This window comes from Silene latifolia, chromosome X (assembly GCF_048544455.1).
Source record: "Silene latifolia isolate original U9 population chromosome X, ASM4854445v1, whole genome shotgun sequence".
Lineage (NCBI taxonomy): Eukaryota > Viridiplantae > Streptophyta > Magnoliopsida > Caryophyllales > Caryophyllaceae > Silene > Silene latifolia.
In genome coordinates, this window is record NC_133537.1 from 132,443,849 (window position 1) to 132,458,097 (window position 14,249).

A 14,249-nucleotide genomic window follows, 5' to 3' on the forward strand; every position below is an offset into this window, starting at 1 on the left:
AATGTAAGTTAGGGAGTTAGAAATATTTACAAGTGGTGGTTTAGGGAGGACTCCACCAAACTCTCATTCTTGATGAGATGTCAAGGGGGCATGTTCAAGGTGTTGTTGATGTTGCTCAACACCTTGAAGAAGTAATCAAAAGCTTGTTCATTATTATGGTAGAGGTCCTCAATAGACCGTGGCCCTTGTTGTTGATCATGATCGATGGCATGCCCAATGTAGGGATTAAAAATCCCTTCAAATTCGTCGTCCCAAAGACCACAAACTTCATTGAGTTGATCATTGAAAATCTCTTGCTTAGATGGAGACAACTCTCCCAATTTCTTCTCTTGGCCAATGAGGCCATCCTCTTCTTCCTTGGTTGATTTTGATGAGCTTTGCAAGCTCTCCTTGTTACTATTCACTTGCTCTTTGAATGGAGCATCTTCAACTTTCTTCTTCCATTGGAGTTCCGATTTCTTCCTTTCATCTTTTCGGCTATAATGATCAATCATGAAAAATGGCTCATGCAAACGAGGAGCTCTCATGGTTTTGTCAAGATTAAAAGTTATGCTTTCATCTCCCACTTCTAGAGTGAGCTCTCCATGTTTCACATCAATCACCGCACCGGCGGTGTGTAGGAAAGGTCTTCCTATGATGATTGGAATGTTGGAATCTTCCTCCATATCAACAATGACAAAGTCCACCGGGATGAAAAACTTCCCAATTCGCACGGGGACATCTTCCCATATCCCTAACGGTGTCTTCGTTGATCTATCGGCCATTTGGAGTGTGATGTTGGTGCATTTAAGCTCTCCCATCCCCAACCTTTTACTCACCGAGTACGGCATGACACTCACACTAGCCCCTAGATCACATAAGGCTTTGTTGATCGTCGTGTCGCCAATGGTACACGGTATTGAGAAGCTTCCCGGATCCTTTAACTTTGGAGGTGAACTCCCTTGAAGTATTGCACTACTCACCTTAGTAAAGGCGATAGTCTCAAGTTTCCGGATCGACTTCTTCTTTGTGAGGATATCTTTCATGTACTTTGCATAGGCCGGAACGTGATTGATTAATTCCGTGAAAGGAATTGAGACTTCTAAATTCTTCACAATTTCCATGAACTTTCCAAGTTGATCATCAAATTTGGGCTTGGCTTGACGACTTGGAAAAGGAAGTCTAATCACAATGGGCTCATTCTCTTTGGCCTTGTCTTCATTTTTCTTTGAACTTTCTTCTTTTGATGATTCTCCATCTTTGGAGTTTTGCACAATTTCTTCCTTTTCACTAGCTTCCACAACTTCATCCTCAACTTGGTTCTTCGGTGCTTCATACCTTGTACTACTTCTCAAGTGAATGGCACTAACCGTTTCATGTCTAGGGGGATTACTTTGAGGTGGTAATTGCCCCTTTTGTCTTTGTGAGTTTGAAGATGCTAGTTGAGTCAATTGTGTTTCCAACATCTTGGTGTGAGATAGAATGTTGTTGATGGTGGTTTCCTTTGCTTGGCTATCTTTTTGCATTTGGGTGAAAAATTCTTGTTGATTCTTTTGCATTTGGAGGACCGCTTTTTGGACATCAAAACCTTGGTCATTTTGGTGATTGTATGGATTTTGATTTTGGTAACCTTGGTTTTGATTGTAAAAGGGTCTTTGATTTTGGTTTCTCATGGGTGGTGGAGTGTATGTTGTTTGAGGGTTTTGAACATTTTGGCTTTTGTATGAGAGATTTGGATGGAACTTGGTGTTTTCATTGTAAAAATTTGAATAAGGGGTACCACTTTTATATGCTTGGAAAGCATTCACTTGTTCGGTTGTTCCCCTACACTCACTTTGGTCATGTCCCAAAGTTCCACAATTCTCACATATCCCACTTGGGATTGATGAGGATGCCATCATGGCATTGACATGATGCTTCGATGATTTTGAGTTTTCCTCAAGTCTAGCCATAGCTTGTTCAAACTTTAAGTTGATTGTATCGATATGGGAGCTTAGTTGGGCACCTAATTGAGTAACGGTGTCCACTTCATACTTTCCTCCTCTAGTAGCCTTGCGAGGCCTACTATATTGTGAATTGTGGATTGCCATCTCTTCAATTTTGCTCCAAGTTTGGTTGTCATCAACCTCGGTGAACATCCCATTCGATCCCATATTGAGAATGTTCCTAGAATCTTCATATAAACCATTCCAAAATTGTTGCACCAAAATCATTCGCTAAGTCCATGGTGAGGACATGAGCGACAAATTCCCTTGAACCGCTCCCAAGCTTCATACAAAGACTCTTCATCCCTTTGCTTAAAACCCGTAATTTGAGCTCTTAGCATGTTGGTCTTTTCCGGTGGGTAGAATTTTTTGTAGAAAGCTAGAGCCAACTTCTTCCAAGAATCTATTCCAAGGGTGGCCTTATCAAGGCCCTTCAACCATTGCTTTGCGGTTCCGATTAAGGAAAAAGGAAATAAGACCCATCTAATTTGGTCTTGAGTCACGCCCGTTTGAGAGATAGCATCACAATAATCGCAAAAGGTTTCCATATGAGAATGAGGGTCCTCACTAGGCATACCCCAAAATTGGCTCCTCTCAACTAGTTGGATGAAGGCGGACTTGGCAATAAAATTTCCGGTGAGATGTTGCGGTGTAGGAGTACCATTTGGTAGATTCTCCTCGGTGGGTACGGAGTGTGACGAGAATTTTGGCATTGTAGGTGGATTTTGTGGGGTATTGTGTAATGGGTTTTCTTCTCCTTCTATTGCGAAAGGATTGACAAACTCACTAGTGGGTTGAACAACTTCACTAACACCTCTCAAATTCCTCCTAACAAGTCTCCTATTGTTCGTCAAGGTTCTTTCGATTTCACGGTCAAAAGGTAACAAATCACTTTGTAACCTTCTAGACATGTAAAATATCAAACAACTCAAAAACAATTAGAACAAACCTTGAGGAGTTTTACTTCCTCAAGGTGAAGAAAGACACAACTAATAACAAAAAGGAAATCTAAGTCAAACAAACACCGTCCCCGGCAACGGCGCCATTTTTGATGCGATCCCGCTAAGTGTTCACAAATTAAGATGTGGTCGTTGGTCACGGTCGAATCAAAACACAATTTATAGCTTAACAAGCAACTCTACAATTAGTAAAGAGGCAAGTAAAGGTCGGATCCCAAGGGACGGGAGTTGAAATGAGATTTCTATTGTAACTAGTGGTGTCTAAGGGTGTCACAAATTGGGTTGATGTAGAAGGTTACTAAACTAGAATAACAATGAAAATAAACAAGCAAGATGAATAAAAAGGGGTGCAAACAATTGATTAAAGGCACTAGGGTGTCATGGGATCATAGGGGAATCATGGGATATGATCATACAAACATGTTCTCAAATTATAAGCAAGCAATTATTGTTGTGATGGATTGAGTTGGGTTATATCTTACAATCCTAGGAAAGTTTGGGTCCCGGAGCCGAATTGATTAGATTGTACAACACCTACAAGTCGACTTAATCTTCCCTACTCAACAACATGCATGGTCTAATGAGACTCGAGTTGGGTTATGTCTTACAAGTCTCATTGAAAAGATAGGAGATGATAGTAAATGCAAGGATTCATAGGCTTAGCATTTCATCAAATATAACATGTGCATGAGTTGAGATCAAAACAAGCAAGCAAATAAAACATGAAAGCATATTAATTTAAGCATGAATCATTCCCCATGTTGGTTTCCCCTAATCACCCATTAACCCTAGCTAAGAGACTACTCACTCATTATCATGTTGATCATGCTAGCAAGGTTGTCAATCATACTAACAATATGAAACATGATGAATAAATGAAAGTAATTAATAATAATTAAAAAGGGATTAAGAGATTATACCTACTAATGATTCCAATAATAAAGCAAGAATAATAGAAGTACTTGAATGCTAGATTGAGAGGTTGTCAATCTCCCAATAATAACTCAAATAATCTTCAATTACCCAAAATAAAGGATGAACAAAAGAGAGATTAAAGAACTAAAACTTGGATTAAAACTTGATTAATACTTGATTACAATATTGAAGAGAGATTTGATTGATATTAACTACACTAATTATTGATAAGAAGAACATGCTCCTCTAATTAGCCTAATGGGGTATTTATAGTGAAAATTAGGGAGGATGCATTAGGGTTAACTAAGGGCTAAACTAGTAATTACACTTTTTAAGTTGAGCAAGGAGGACCCGGTATTTTCTGAGAGAAGGGCTTCTCTTTTCGTAGCTTGAAGAAGACAATCCGTGCTGTGAAGAAATCCGGGCGGAATAAGGTCGGGACGGACGGATTTGGGCGGTGGAATCCGAGCGGATTCTGGGGAATCCGGACGGATTGTTGAGGGGGAATCCGAGCGGATTCTGGCACGGGACGCTCGGATTGTACAGGGGCTGGACGGGCGGATTGTTGACAATCCGCTCGGATTGTCAGTCAGCATAGTAACTTCTTCTTTTCTTCCCTTTTCTTCATAAATTCCTTGGGGATTTCCTTGGGGACTCAAGGATCTTTCCTCAACATTGCTCTTCTACTATGATATGTACAAAGGCCTTCTAATCTTGTCTCTCCTTGATGCTTGGTCATTGAATTTGATCAATTTAGTCTCGTTTTGCCATGAAAATGCAAGATTCTTACTCCTTTCCTACCAAGGGATCAAAATCTCAAAGAATATGCGAAACAAAGAACTAAAGATAAGAAATGACCCAAATAAGCACTAAAAAGCATGGAAACAAGGCTAATTCGGGGGCTAAATATGCGCCAATTATGGTCACATCATTGACTCATCATTGATCGAACCATATCAAGTAGGGTTCGATTTCTCCTTTCGGCAACACCATTGAGTTGTGATGTTCCGGGTGGAGTAAGTTGTGATATAATACCACAACCTTTCAAGTGTGAATCGAATTCAAGGCTAAGATATTCTCCACCATGATCGGATCGTAGTGCCTTAATCCTTTTGTTTAATTGGTTCTCTACTTCGTTTTGAAATTCCTTGAATTTCTCAAAAGCTTCACTTTTATGCTTCATTAAATAGATATACCCATATCTACTCAAGTCATCGGTGAAGGTTATGAAGTAGTCATAATTTCCACGAGCGGTGATACTCATTGGTCCACACACATCGGTATGTATGAGTCCCAATAGTTCACTTGCTCGTGTCCCTTTACCACTAAAAGGATTTCGAGTCATTTTGCCAAGAAGGCAATATTCGCATGTTCCATATGATTGAAAATCAAATGGTGTAATCACATTAGTCGAAATTAATCTTTTGATGCGATTCTCGTTTATATGACCTAATCGACAATGCCAAATGAACGATTCATTTGGATCACTTGATTTGAGTTTCTTTGAATGAATGTTGTAGATGTCATTAGTCGGATTCGAGGTTTCTAAAATGTAAATGTCATTAATGGAAGGAGCTTGGCCTATAACCAAGTCGTTCCTAGAAATAGTACAACGATTGTTCTTAATGACAAAACAAAAACCGTCCATGTCTAACATAGCGATTGAAATAATGTTTTTAGAAAGTGTAGGCACATAAAAACAATTATGTAAATACAACTCAAACCCATTAGGCAAAGCTAATACATAAGTTCCCTTAGATTCGGCCGCTACTCGAGGTCCATTTCCAAGGCGTAGATCCACATCTCCTTTGCTAAGCCTCTTCACGTCTCTTAACCCCTGTAAATGATTACAAAGGTGAGAACCACAACCGGTATCCAGTACCCATGTTGTAGTGGAAGTATAATTTACATCAATAACATAAATTTCATTAGGAATTTTACCTTTTGGAACGATGATTCCTTCCCTTATATTTCGCAAATATACGGGACAATTCCTAGGCCAATGTCCCATGCCATAGCAATAATGGCACTCATCTTCAACTTGCTTGAAGTTTTTCCCTTGCTTTCCCTTCTTCTTAAACTTTTTGCCCTTTAAAGCAAGAACTTGATTGCTTGAGCTCCCACTAGTTTTTGCATCTTTCTCTTCCAAAGACAAAGATCCTATAGATTTTATGAGGTGGTCTTCCTGAGACCGGCTCACAAGAGATCTTGTAGGAGGTTTAGAAGAAGTGATAAAGTTTAGGTTTCCATTCGAACCTATCCCAAAATGAAGTTCTCTAGTAGTGTCGAAATCATTGTTGAAGCAAACGTTGTCAAAAACATTGTGGCAAGACTCAATAGTTATCGGTGTAGTAGCATTTGATGGATTCCTTGTAATGAACTACAAGTATGGAGGAAAAGGAAATATTAACATATGTTTTTTTAATATCATACTTGTAAATAAATTAACAAGATATGAGCATTTATATAGTGACCTCTACCCAACTATTATAAATGATTCCAAGATCCAAATTAATATCAACTTGGGCACGGTGTGGCCGATGAATCCTTTATTAATATAACTCGGTGGATTAACTCTTTAATCGATTCTACTTTTAGAACTCTTGGTCGATAAAATTACATTAACATTTATCTTTAGCCCGGAACAACTTCAACTGTGGTTACGAATACTTCCGTTGAGCTCAATCCAAATTTCGAATAAATGTGTCCATGATCCAAACCCACATTAACTTGGGCACGGTGTGGCCGATGAAACCCTCATCAACATGAATTCGGCGGATAGACATTTATCACCCACTTCCCCTACGTAACAAGGTTTGTACCCCGGTGTGGCCGAGTGCACTCCCTCACAAAATAGGTTTTCATAGTTTCTACTTTTTGGTAAGGCTAAGTCTCAATTGTTTATTTTTAGCGAGAGATCATGTCAATTTATTATCTATCACGTTTTAAGTGAACTAAAGCGGTGAACTACGATAATTGTAATTGACACGGTCGATAAACTCGATTAAAATGATAAAGCATGTTTTAGTTATGGCGATTTAACGATGCATGCAACATATAAATAAAATGCAAAGCATAAAAAAATCCTAGTATGGCCTTCCTAAAATAGTAAATCTAATATAACTATTACAAATTCGGAAACCAGCTCCTTTGGTCCCTTGAACTTCGGTCTTGGCACGCATCTCGAGGTAACACCGTCTTTAATGGATCTCCGGAATAAATAAATTACATAACAAATTACATAATTTCCTATTATACATTTGTAATTAAAATAAAATAAATCTATTAAATTACAAAACGGTGATACGAGATCACAATAAATTACAACCGAATCGATATTCCCATACATTTTGGGTAATATCAATTAAAACTAAGGCCATACTAAGTAAAATTACATAAACTTAAAATATGACAATCATAAATAAAATGCAGCATTATAATATGTATGAACATGCCTAATTTTATGCTAAATCGCTTTTAAGCAGCCAATATCGTATATTAATCGGTTTTTATGGATTTGCGTGATTTAACCTTTTAAAATCACAATAATTACATAAATTCATATTTATGTACAAGTTAATTACCCTAACCAACTTAGAACTCAAAATTAGTCTCCACTAACATTATTGACAATAATTAAGTTATATTTCTTAATATTGTTCATAAAAGGACTTAAAATTACAATATAATGCCATAAACTTCAAATAAATCATAAAAATTTCAAATAAATTTGAAATTTGAAATTTTTAAACTCATGAACATTCTGCAAAAATACCATGACACTCATAATGTTCAAAAACTTAGGTTAAAAATTTCGAAATTTATCGAGAAAAACAATGTTGCGGTTTATCGGATTTATCAATTATAACCATAAAAATATGAGAAAAATATTTTTATCAACTTTTAAATTTTAGATCTGAAATATGAGATAAAATGCAACATGTGACATTTTTCCTTAGTCATGAAGTATGTTTTAGCAATTTATACTAATTAAAGTCACTATTTATGTGATTTTTCATCAAAAATTCATAAATCATGCATAAAGACTTCATTATAGACAATTATTTTACACAGATCTTGTAAAACTGCATGTGACAACATACTAAATTTCTATGACCAGATTCGAAATATAACTCATATTAACCTATTTTTCCATTTAAATTCGATTTTATCTTGAAAAATCCATATTTCAAGCATAGGAAGTCATAAAATTATGAAAAATTACAGGTCATCAAAATATAATATATGTGAAAACATATCCATAAACCACTGGACAAATCGAAGTTTAGCTAATTTTAGTCCAAAAATGACATTTTTATCATAAAATAACATTTTAATGCCATTATTATATAAAATGCACAATAAAAATCCATAAATTAACCAAAATATCCTAAATACTTTTTAGGACCAGAAACTTTAACATACATAATTGATTTCGTGATATATCATAATAAACACAAATTTATAAGTTTTATTTGTTAATCATAAATAAATATAGAGAAGAAATCGTTTTCCTTACTATACAATTTCGGATCAAAGGGCACAAGTAAGATCTCCTTCTTAGTTCTTGAGCTCTCCTAATATGGATGAACAAAGATTCAAGGATAGAATCTCTCCCAAAGATGAATACCCAAAGTAACTTCTTAATAGATTAATATTACTTGATCTAGAATAATAATAATCTTACTAAAAATTGACCCAAAATATTGTTGGTACTCTTGTTTATTCGGCCAAGAGTAAGGAGGAATTTTTGGAGTTTTTCTCTCTTTTGTTTTTCTTAAGATGTTTTAGAGAGAAAAGCTATTTCTTACACTAGAAATTAGAAGAGTATGAATGAATAAAATAAAAACAACCCATTTGATTCTCATAGAGGGGGAAAACCGGTGGGTGTGGGAAGGGTGCCCTATGCATGGGCTTGATTCTCTAACCAAGAATATAGGCATGCAAGGCTAGGTGTAGGTTTCATAATTATGTTTTCCACTTATAAATAATCAACATAATTTTTAACCTAATACACTCTCCATTTCGGTATACACACATAAAATGGATGAGTCCATTTTATTTGTGATTTTGTCAATATGTCACATGTGACACATTACATCTTATATATATATATATATATATATATATATAAAACTGGGTTGAAACGCTGTGGATGCGCCACGTATCAACCCAGCCTTAAATACACGTATTAATTACAGCTGAATTAAATACAAACATAATAAATGTTGCATAAATCTCAGCAAAATATTAATTATAATTTAATAAATTTTATTATAAAATTATATTAAATAATTACGATGATTTGATTCTAAATTTACTAAAAAATTATTTTGATACAAATTCTAAAATGTAAATAATTACGTTCATTGTGAAAAATGTTTACAATTGAGTATAATTTTCATTATATTTATTGAAATTTTATTTTGATATGTAGAGATGATTAAAGTGAGTGTCTCACAATGTTTTACATTTATGTAAAAAACATTTTGAGAAAGTTATAAAACTTAGACTATTAAATCCATTAAGAAAAATATATTTGGAAGGGTCATTGTATATACTCCTCTTTAAAAAAACTACTAAGAGATAAGTTTTTATAGTCTGGGAATGAAAAAAATTATATTGGACAAATTGAATACATATGAGATTTTGATAGGTTTCAATAGTGTGATAACGAGTATGTGTACGCGTGTGTATATACATAGTGATCGCGAGTGCATTAGAATAATCAAAACACGTTACATTTTTCTGTAATATCTTTAATTAAATATGTATAAGTCAAATATAAAATATTGATTATGACTAACCAAATACTCCGTATTACTTTTAGTTAAATATTTTATATGTTATCTTTTAAATACTTTGAAGTTAAACATCAAAAAATAATATTTGAGAAAGTTCAACCTATTATATTTACAGGTAATAAACTCTTAAACATCATTATATATAATTGTTTAAAAAAACAAAAGATGCAAATTTCTGATAGATATGTTTGACACATATCACATGCAAGACACAATCAAAACATTTAAATAAGTTGAGTATGAATTAGGGTTACCTAATTCCCTAATATAGGGTACGTATTGCGAATTAATACGCGCGTATCAATTCGCAATACGTTTTCGAATTAATTCGCACTAATTCGCGAATTATATATAAAAACTAGCGAATTCTAAAAGTTTAATTCATGTATTAATTCGCACTAATTCGCGAATTATATATAAAAATTAGCGAATTTTACAAGTTCAATTCGTGTATTAAAAACTAAAAATTCACTATAATATGATCAACTTCAAAGATCATCAAAGGGAAATGAGAAGATGTACCAGTAAACTAGCAACTTAATCTTATTTTGGTGTTTTGTCTGGTTTCATCACTTTGTGTTTACTTAAGAAACCAGGAAAATATGATCAGTAGACTCATTTTGGTGGTTCCGTCACTTTGTAATGCTGAATTGCCGATCTTTATGCCATGAACCTTTTGTTTTTTGTTATTATCACCAAGTAAATGAAGGCGTATTAGTAATTATGAATTCGCGAATTATTTTTTTTGGAAATACTTTGTGTATTCAATTCCCTATTTTGAGCGTTTAATTATAATTCGAATTGCGAATTATGTGTATTATGAATTCGGCAACCCTGGTTTGAACTCTATATGTTTAATAGATAAATGTCACATGTTATACATAAAAAATTAAAAATTACATAAAATTATGTTCACATCATTTTGAATAAATATTACTTGATGTGAGACATAAAGTATCATGAAATGATATAATTTGAGAACTTATTGTTGATTGTTGTATTACTCGAATAAATTTTATTTTGATTAGTATGATATTTCACATGTCACAAATTTATTTATAAAACGTCGATCATGCATAATTAATTATCACTTATTAGTTTTAATTAAAACTCTTATGTATTTTATTTTAAAACATTGAAGTTAAACCTAAAAATATTAAATTTGAGAAAAAATTATTTGTAAGAGAAAATATTGAAGGTTATATATGAATTATATAATTTTTCTTAAATTATAATCATAAAATATTAAAACAGGCCGCGCGAAGCGCGGGATACTACCTAGTGATATCTTATAATTAAAATGTATTTTTAACAATTAAAAATCAACATATTAATAAAATATGTCATTTATAAAAATAACATTGTAATTCACAATTACTTGTACCAAAATGGTTTACCAATTTATAAATCACAACATCTTGTATTTATAATAAATTATTCATTCAGTTTCAATTATTTCCGTAAACAATAATTTCATCTAAGTAATAAAACAATTCGATCACTTAGACCGTATCTTACTTAATCAAATTATAATGAGACACGTAAATATTACTTCCAAAATCATCCGTCAATTTTAAGTAATTTAATTAACTCGTATCGTCATACGATCAATTAAATATTCAATTAAGAGTGTTACCCTTTAGGTTTGACCTAAGGGGATCAATTGATCACCACCGTCGCACGACAATAATGTCAAACTCTATTCAGCCAATCATTACCGATATGTGTGGACCAGTTGACTGTAAAATATTACATCCCACATGTATTCTTAAAACGAGATTTAAACATATGATCATCATGATCAGCAGTTGTGATCGCATTATTGTCGGAGGACACATATTCCAACAAATTATACGCAATGAATTTATCTAATACTCCTACACCAATCACCGTTAATACATGGCTCCAATCATTCGATGAAAAATGCTCCGAGTATGACAATGACACGATTAGAGAATTATACGTTGGCATTGGTCAGGATGGAAATTTTTGCTTCCTTACCACCACCTCACCACCCACTCCAATATTATTGCCCACCACCTTGGAAAGAAAATCTTGTGAAGAAAATCTTTCAAAACCCAAGGCATCCTTGTTTGAAGAAATAAAGAGAAATATCAAATTGAGTGGGAGTTCTAGCAAGAGTGTCCTTGCAAATGAAAGGAGTATTGGTATTTATAAAGAGAAGGCAAAAATGGGCGAAAAACCCAAACCTGATTATAAATTGGAAATGGATAGTGGGAGTACCAAAACCAAGACCAAGAAGGGTGCCAAATCCTATGAGGAATGTCATTATTGTAATGTCATGGGCCATTGGAGGCGAAATTGCCCAAAGTATTTGGAAGATATCAAAGTTGGGCTTGTTACTCCAAGTGGGACTTAGAAATGTGGAAAAGCTAAACAAGAGTGATATGAATCTCCGACAAGGAAATGGAGCTAGGGTAGCCGCCACTTCAAGCAGGACTTATGTACTTGTTTCAGCTAATAACTTTGAGTTGTAATTTACATAATTGTTATTATGTACCCACTTAGTCTTAAACATTATTTCCATTTCTATGTGAGACATGAAAGGATTTATATTTTGCCATCAAAGACAATTGTTGTATTTTGTTAAAAAATACACATGGTTGTGAACCATGTCACTTATCTTAATGATATACATATTTTAGACACTTCCAACTCAAGCAATGATATCTACATAATACGATCTAAAAGACTCATAACTAGTAATCCAAATGATTTGTACATTTGACTTTTTCAATTAGGTTACATAAATAAGAATCGCATTAAAGGCTAGTGTCGACTGGATTTAATGAACCATTTGATTTTCAATCATATGGAATATGCGAATTTTGTCTCCTTTGCAATATGATTTGTACCTCCTTTAGTGGTAAACGGACATAAGCAAGTGATTTGTTGGGACTAATACATGCTGATATATGTGTTCTAAGGAGCATTGCTACAAAGAGAATTTATGACTACTTCGTCACTTTTACCGATGATTTAAGTAGATATGGGTATATATACTTAATCAAATATATAGTGAAGCATTTGAGAAATTTGAGAAATTTCTAAATGGTGTAGAGAACCAATTGAAGAAAAGACTAAAGCATTACGATCCGATCGTAGTGGCAAAGATCTAAGTAATAAATTTGATTTATTAAAGATGGATTATGACCTAGTGTCATTACCCATAAGATCGAACTAATATGAGTCGGTTTGAGTTGTTGAACTCAATTTTGGGAATTTGCAATCCAAAACGGACACGTAATTTTAAACGGATGGTCAACCAGGAAATACCTGAAATAGAGAGTCTATTTAACAAATCACATGGATTAGACTCGCATATTACATAAATCAAACTGCCGTGATAGGGATGGCCTTTTGAAAGCTAATGCATAGTCTAGATAAACTCCTAATACTCCACCATATATGTTTGTGTCTCACAAAGCTATCTCTTTAGAAGATAGAGCTATTTTCTAAGAGATAGAGTGGGAGTAGATGAGATCGTCACAAACATGTCTTATAGTTAATGTGTTACTTTGTGAAAGTAATGGAACTATAATCCATAAAGATAGAGTAGGAGTATAACTCAGTGGGAGTTTAGCACACATGTCTTGTTGTTAAAATATTGCTTTGTGAAATAATGGTATTATGACCTTATTCCAAATCGATCTTGTTACATATGAGCCATAGCATTACAATCCGAAAATTGTTACTCAGGAATAGATTCACTTAAAGGCGAGGGTCTCCTTAAAGTGAATAGAGCTTTAGAGTACTTAAATGCATAGATTGACATGAAGATGTTAATCAAGATAAATAATGTTAGGAATTGCCGCTTTTCATTTTAATGAAGAATGGCAAATGAGATTAAAATTCGCTTTTCTAAAATGGGAATTTAGAGATGAAAGTGTTTGAAACACAAAACCTTAGATGAAGATATAAGAATCCTAACATATTATGCGTAGCTATCTTAAATGATCACAAGATGGACTTAAGCTAGCATTAAAGGATTATACTTTCCGTTCATGTGATAATAGTGGATGGATTCATTCACATGATTGAAGAATCATGATTATACATGAAGTTAAGTGGGAGCTAGAATTGTTTCTCCATGTCTTATATGTTGATAACATATTACTTATTGAGAATAATGTACCAATGCTCTCTTCTGTCAAGAGCGATTGGGAGACTAGGAAAGGGTGCGATATATTCTAAGATTTCTGAATCTGTGTGAGAGAATATTGGCATGGGGTTAAGAGTCTTATGATGATAAGATCTTTCGTATCCGTTGTACATCAACAAGTTTGAATGGGTTATTTATGATGATGAAAGTGGAATTACTATGATGGAGTCATAGTCGTTCACTGTACCTATTAAGTTGTTGACTACATGAAATCGATTGCTAATGTTTCCGCCATTAGAACGATTATGTATGCCAACAGAAGCACGTGCTGTGATGAATCATATGCCTAGGGCATGATAAGTCAATAACAACATAATTTCCATCATATGGCTTGTGAGAGCCTTAAAGAACATCCTTGAGATTCTTGAGAAGAATTAAGGATTCATTCATATATTTGGATGATAAACTAAATTACGTGTTGAAG

At 34.0% G+C, this 14,249-nt stretch overlaps 1 non-coding gene across 1 annotated transcript; it reads left to right on the forward strand.

The window, feature by feature from the left end:
- The first annotated feature begins 2,198 nt into the window (after positions 1–2,198).
- Positions 2,199–2,305, forward strand: LOC141624091 (small nucleolar RNA R71). Its single transcript, XR_012533902.1, has one exon. It is a non-coding gene; the product is annotated as a small nucleolar RNA R71 (small nucleolar RNA).
- Positions 2,306–14,249: the final 11,944 nt, after the last annotated feature.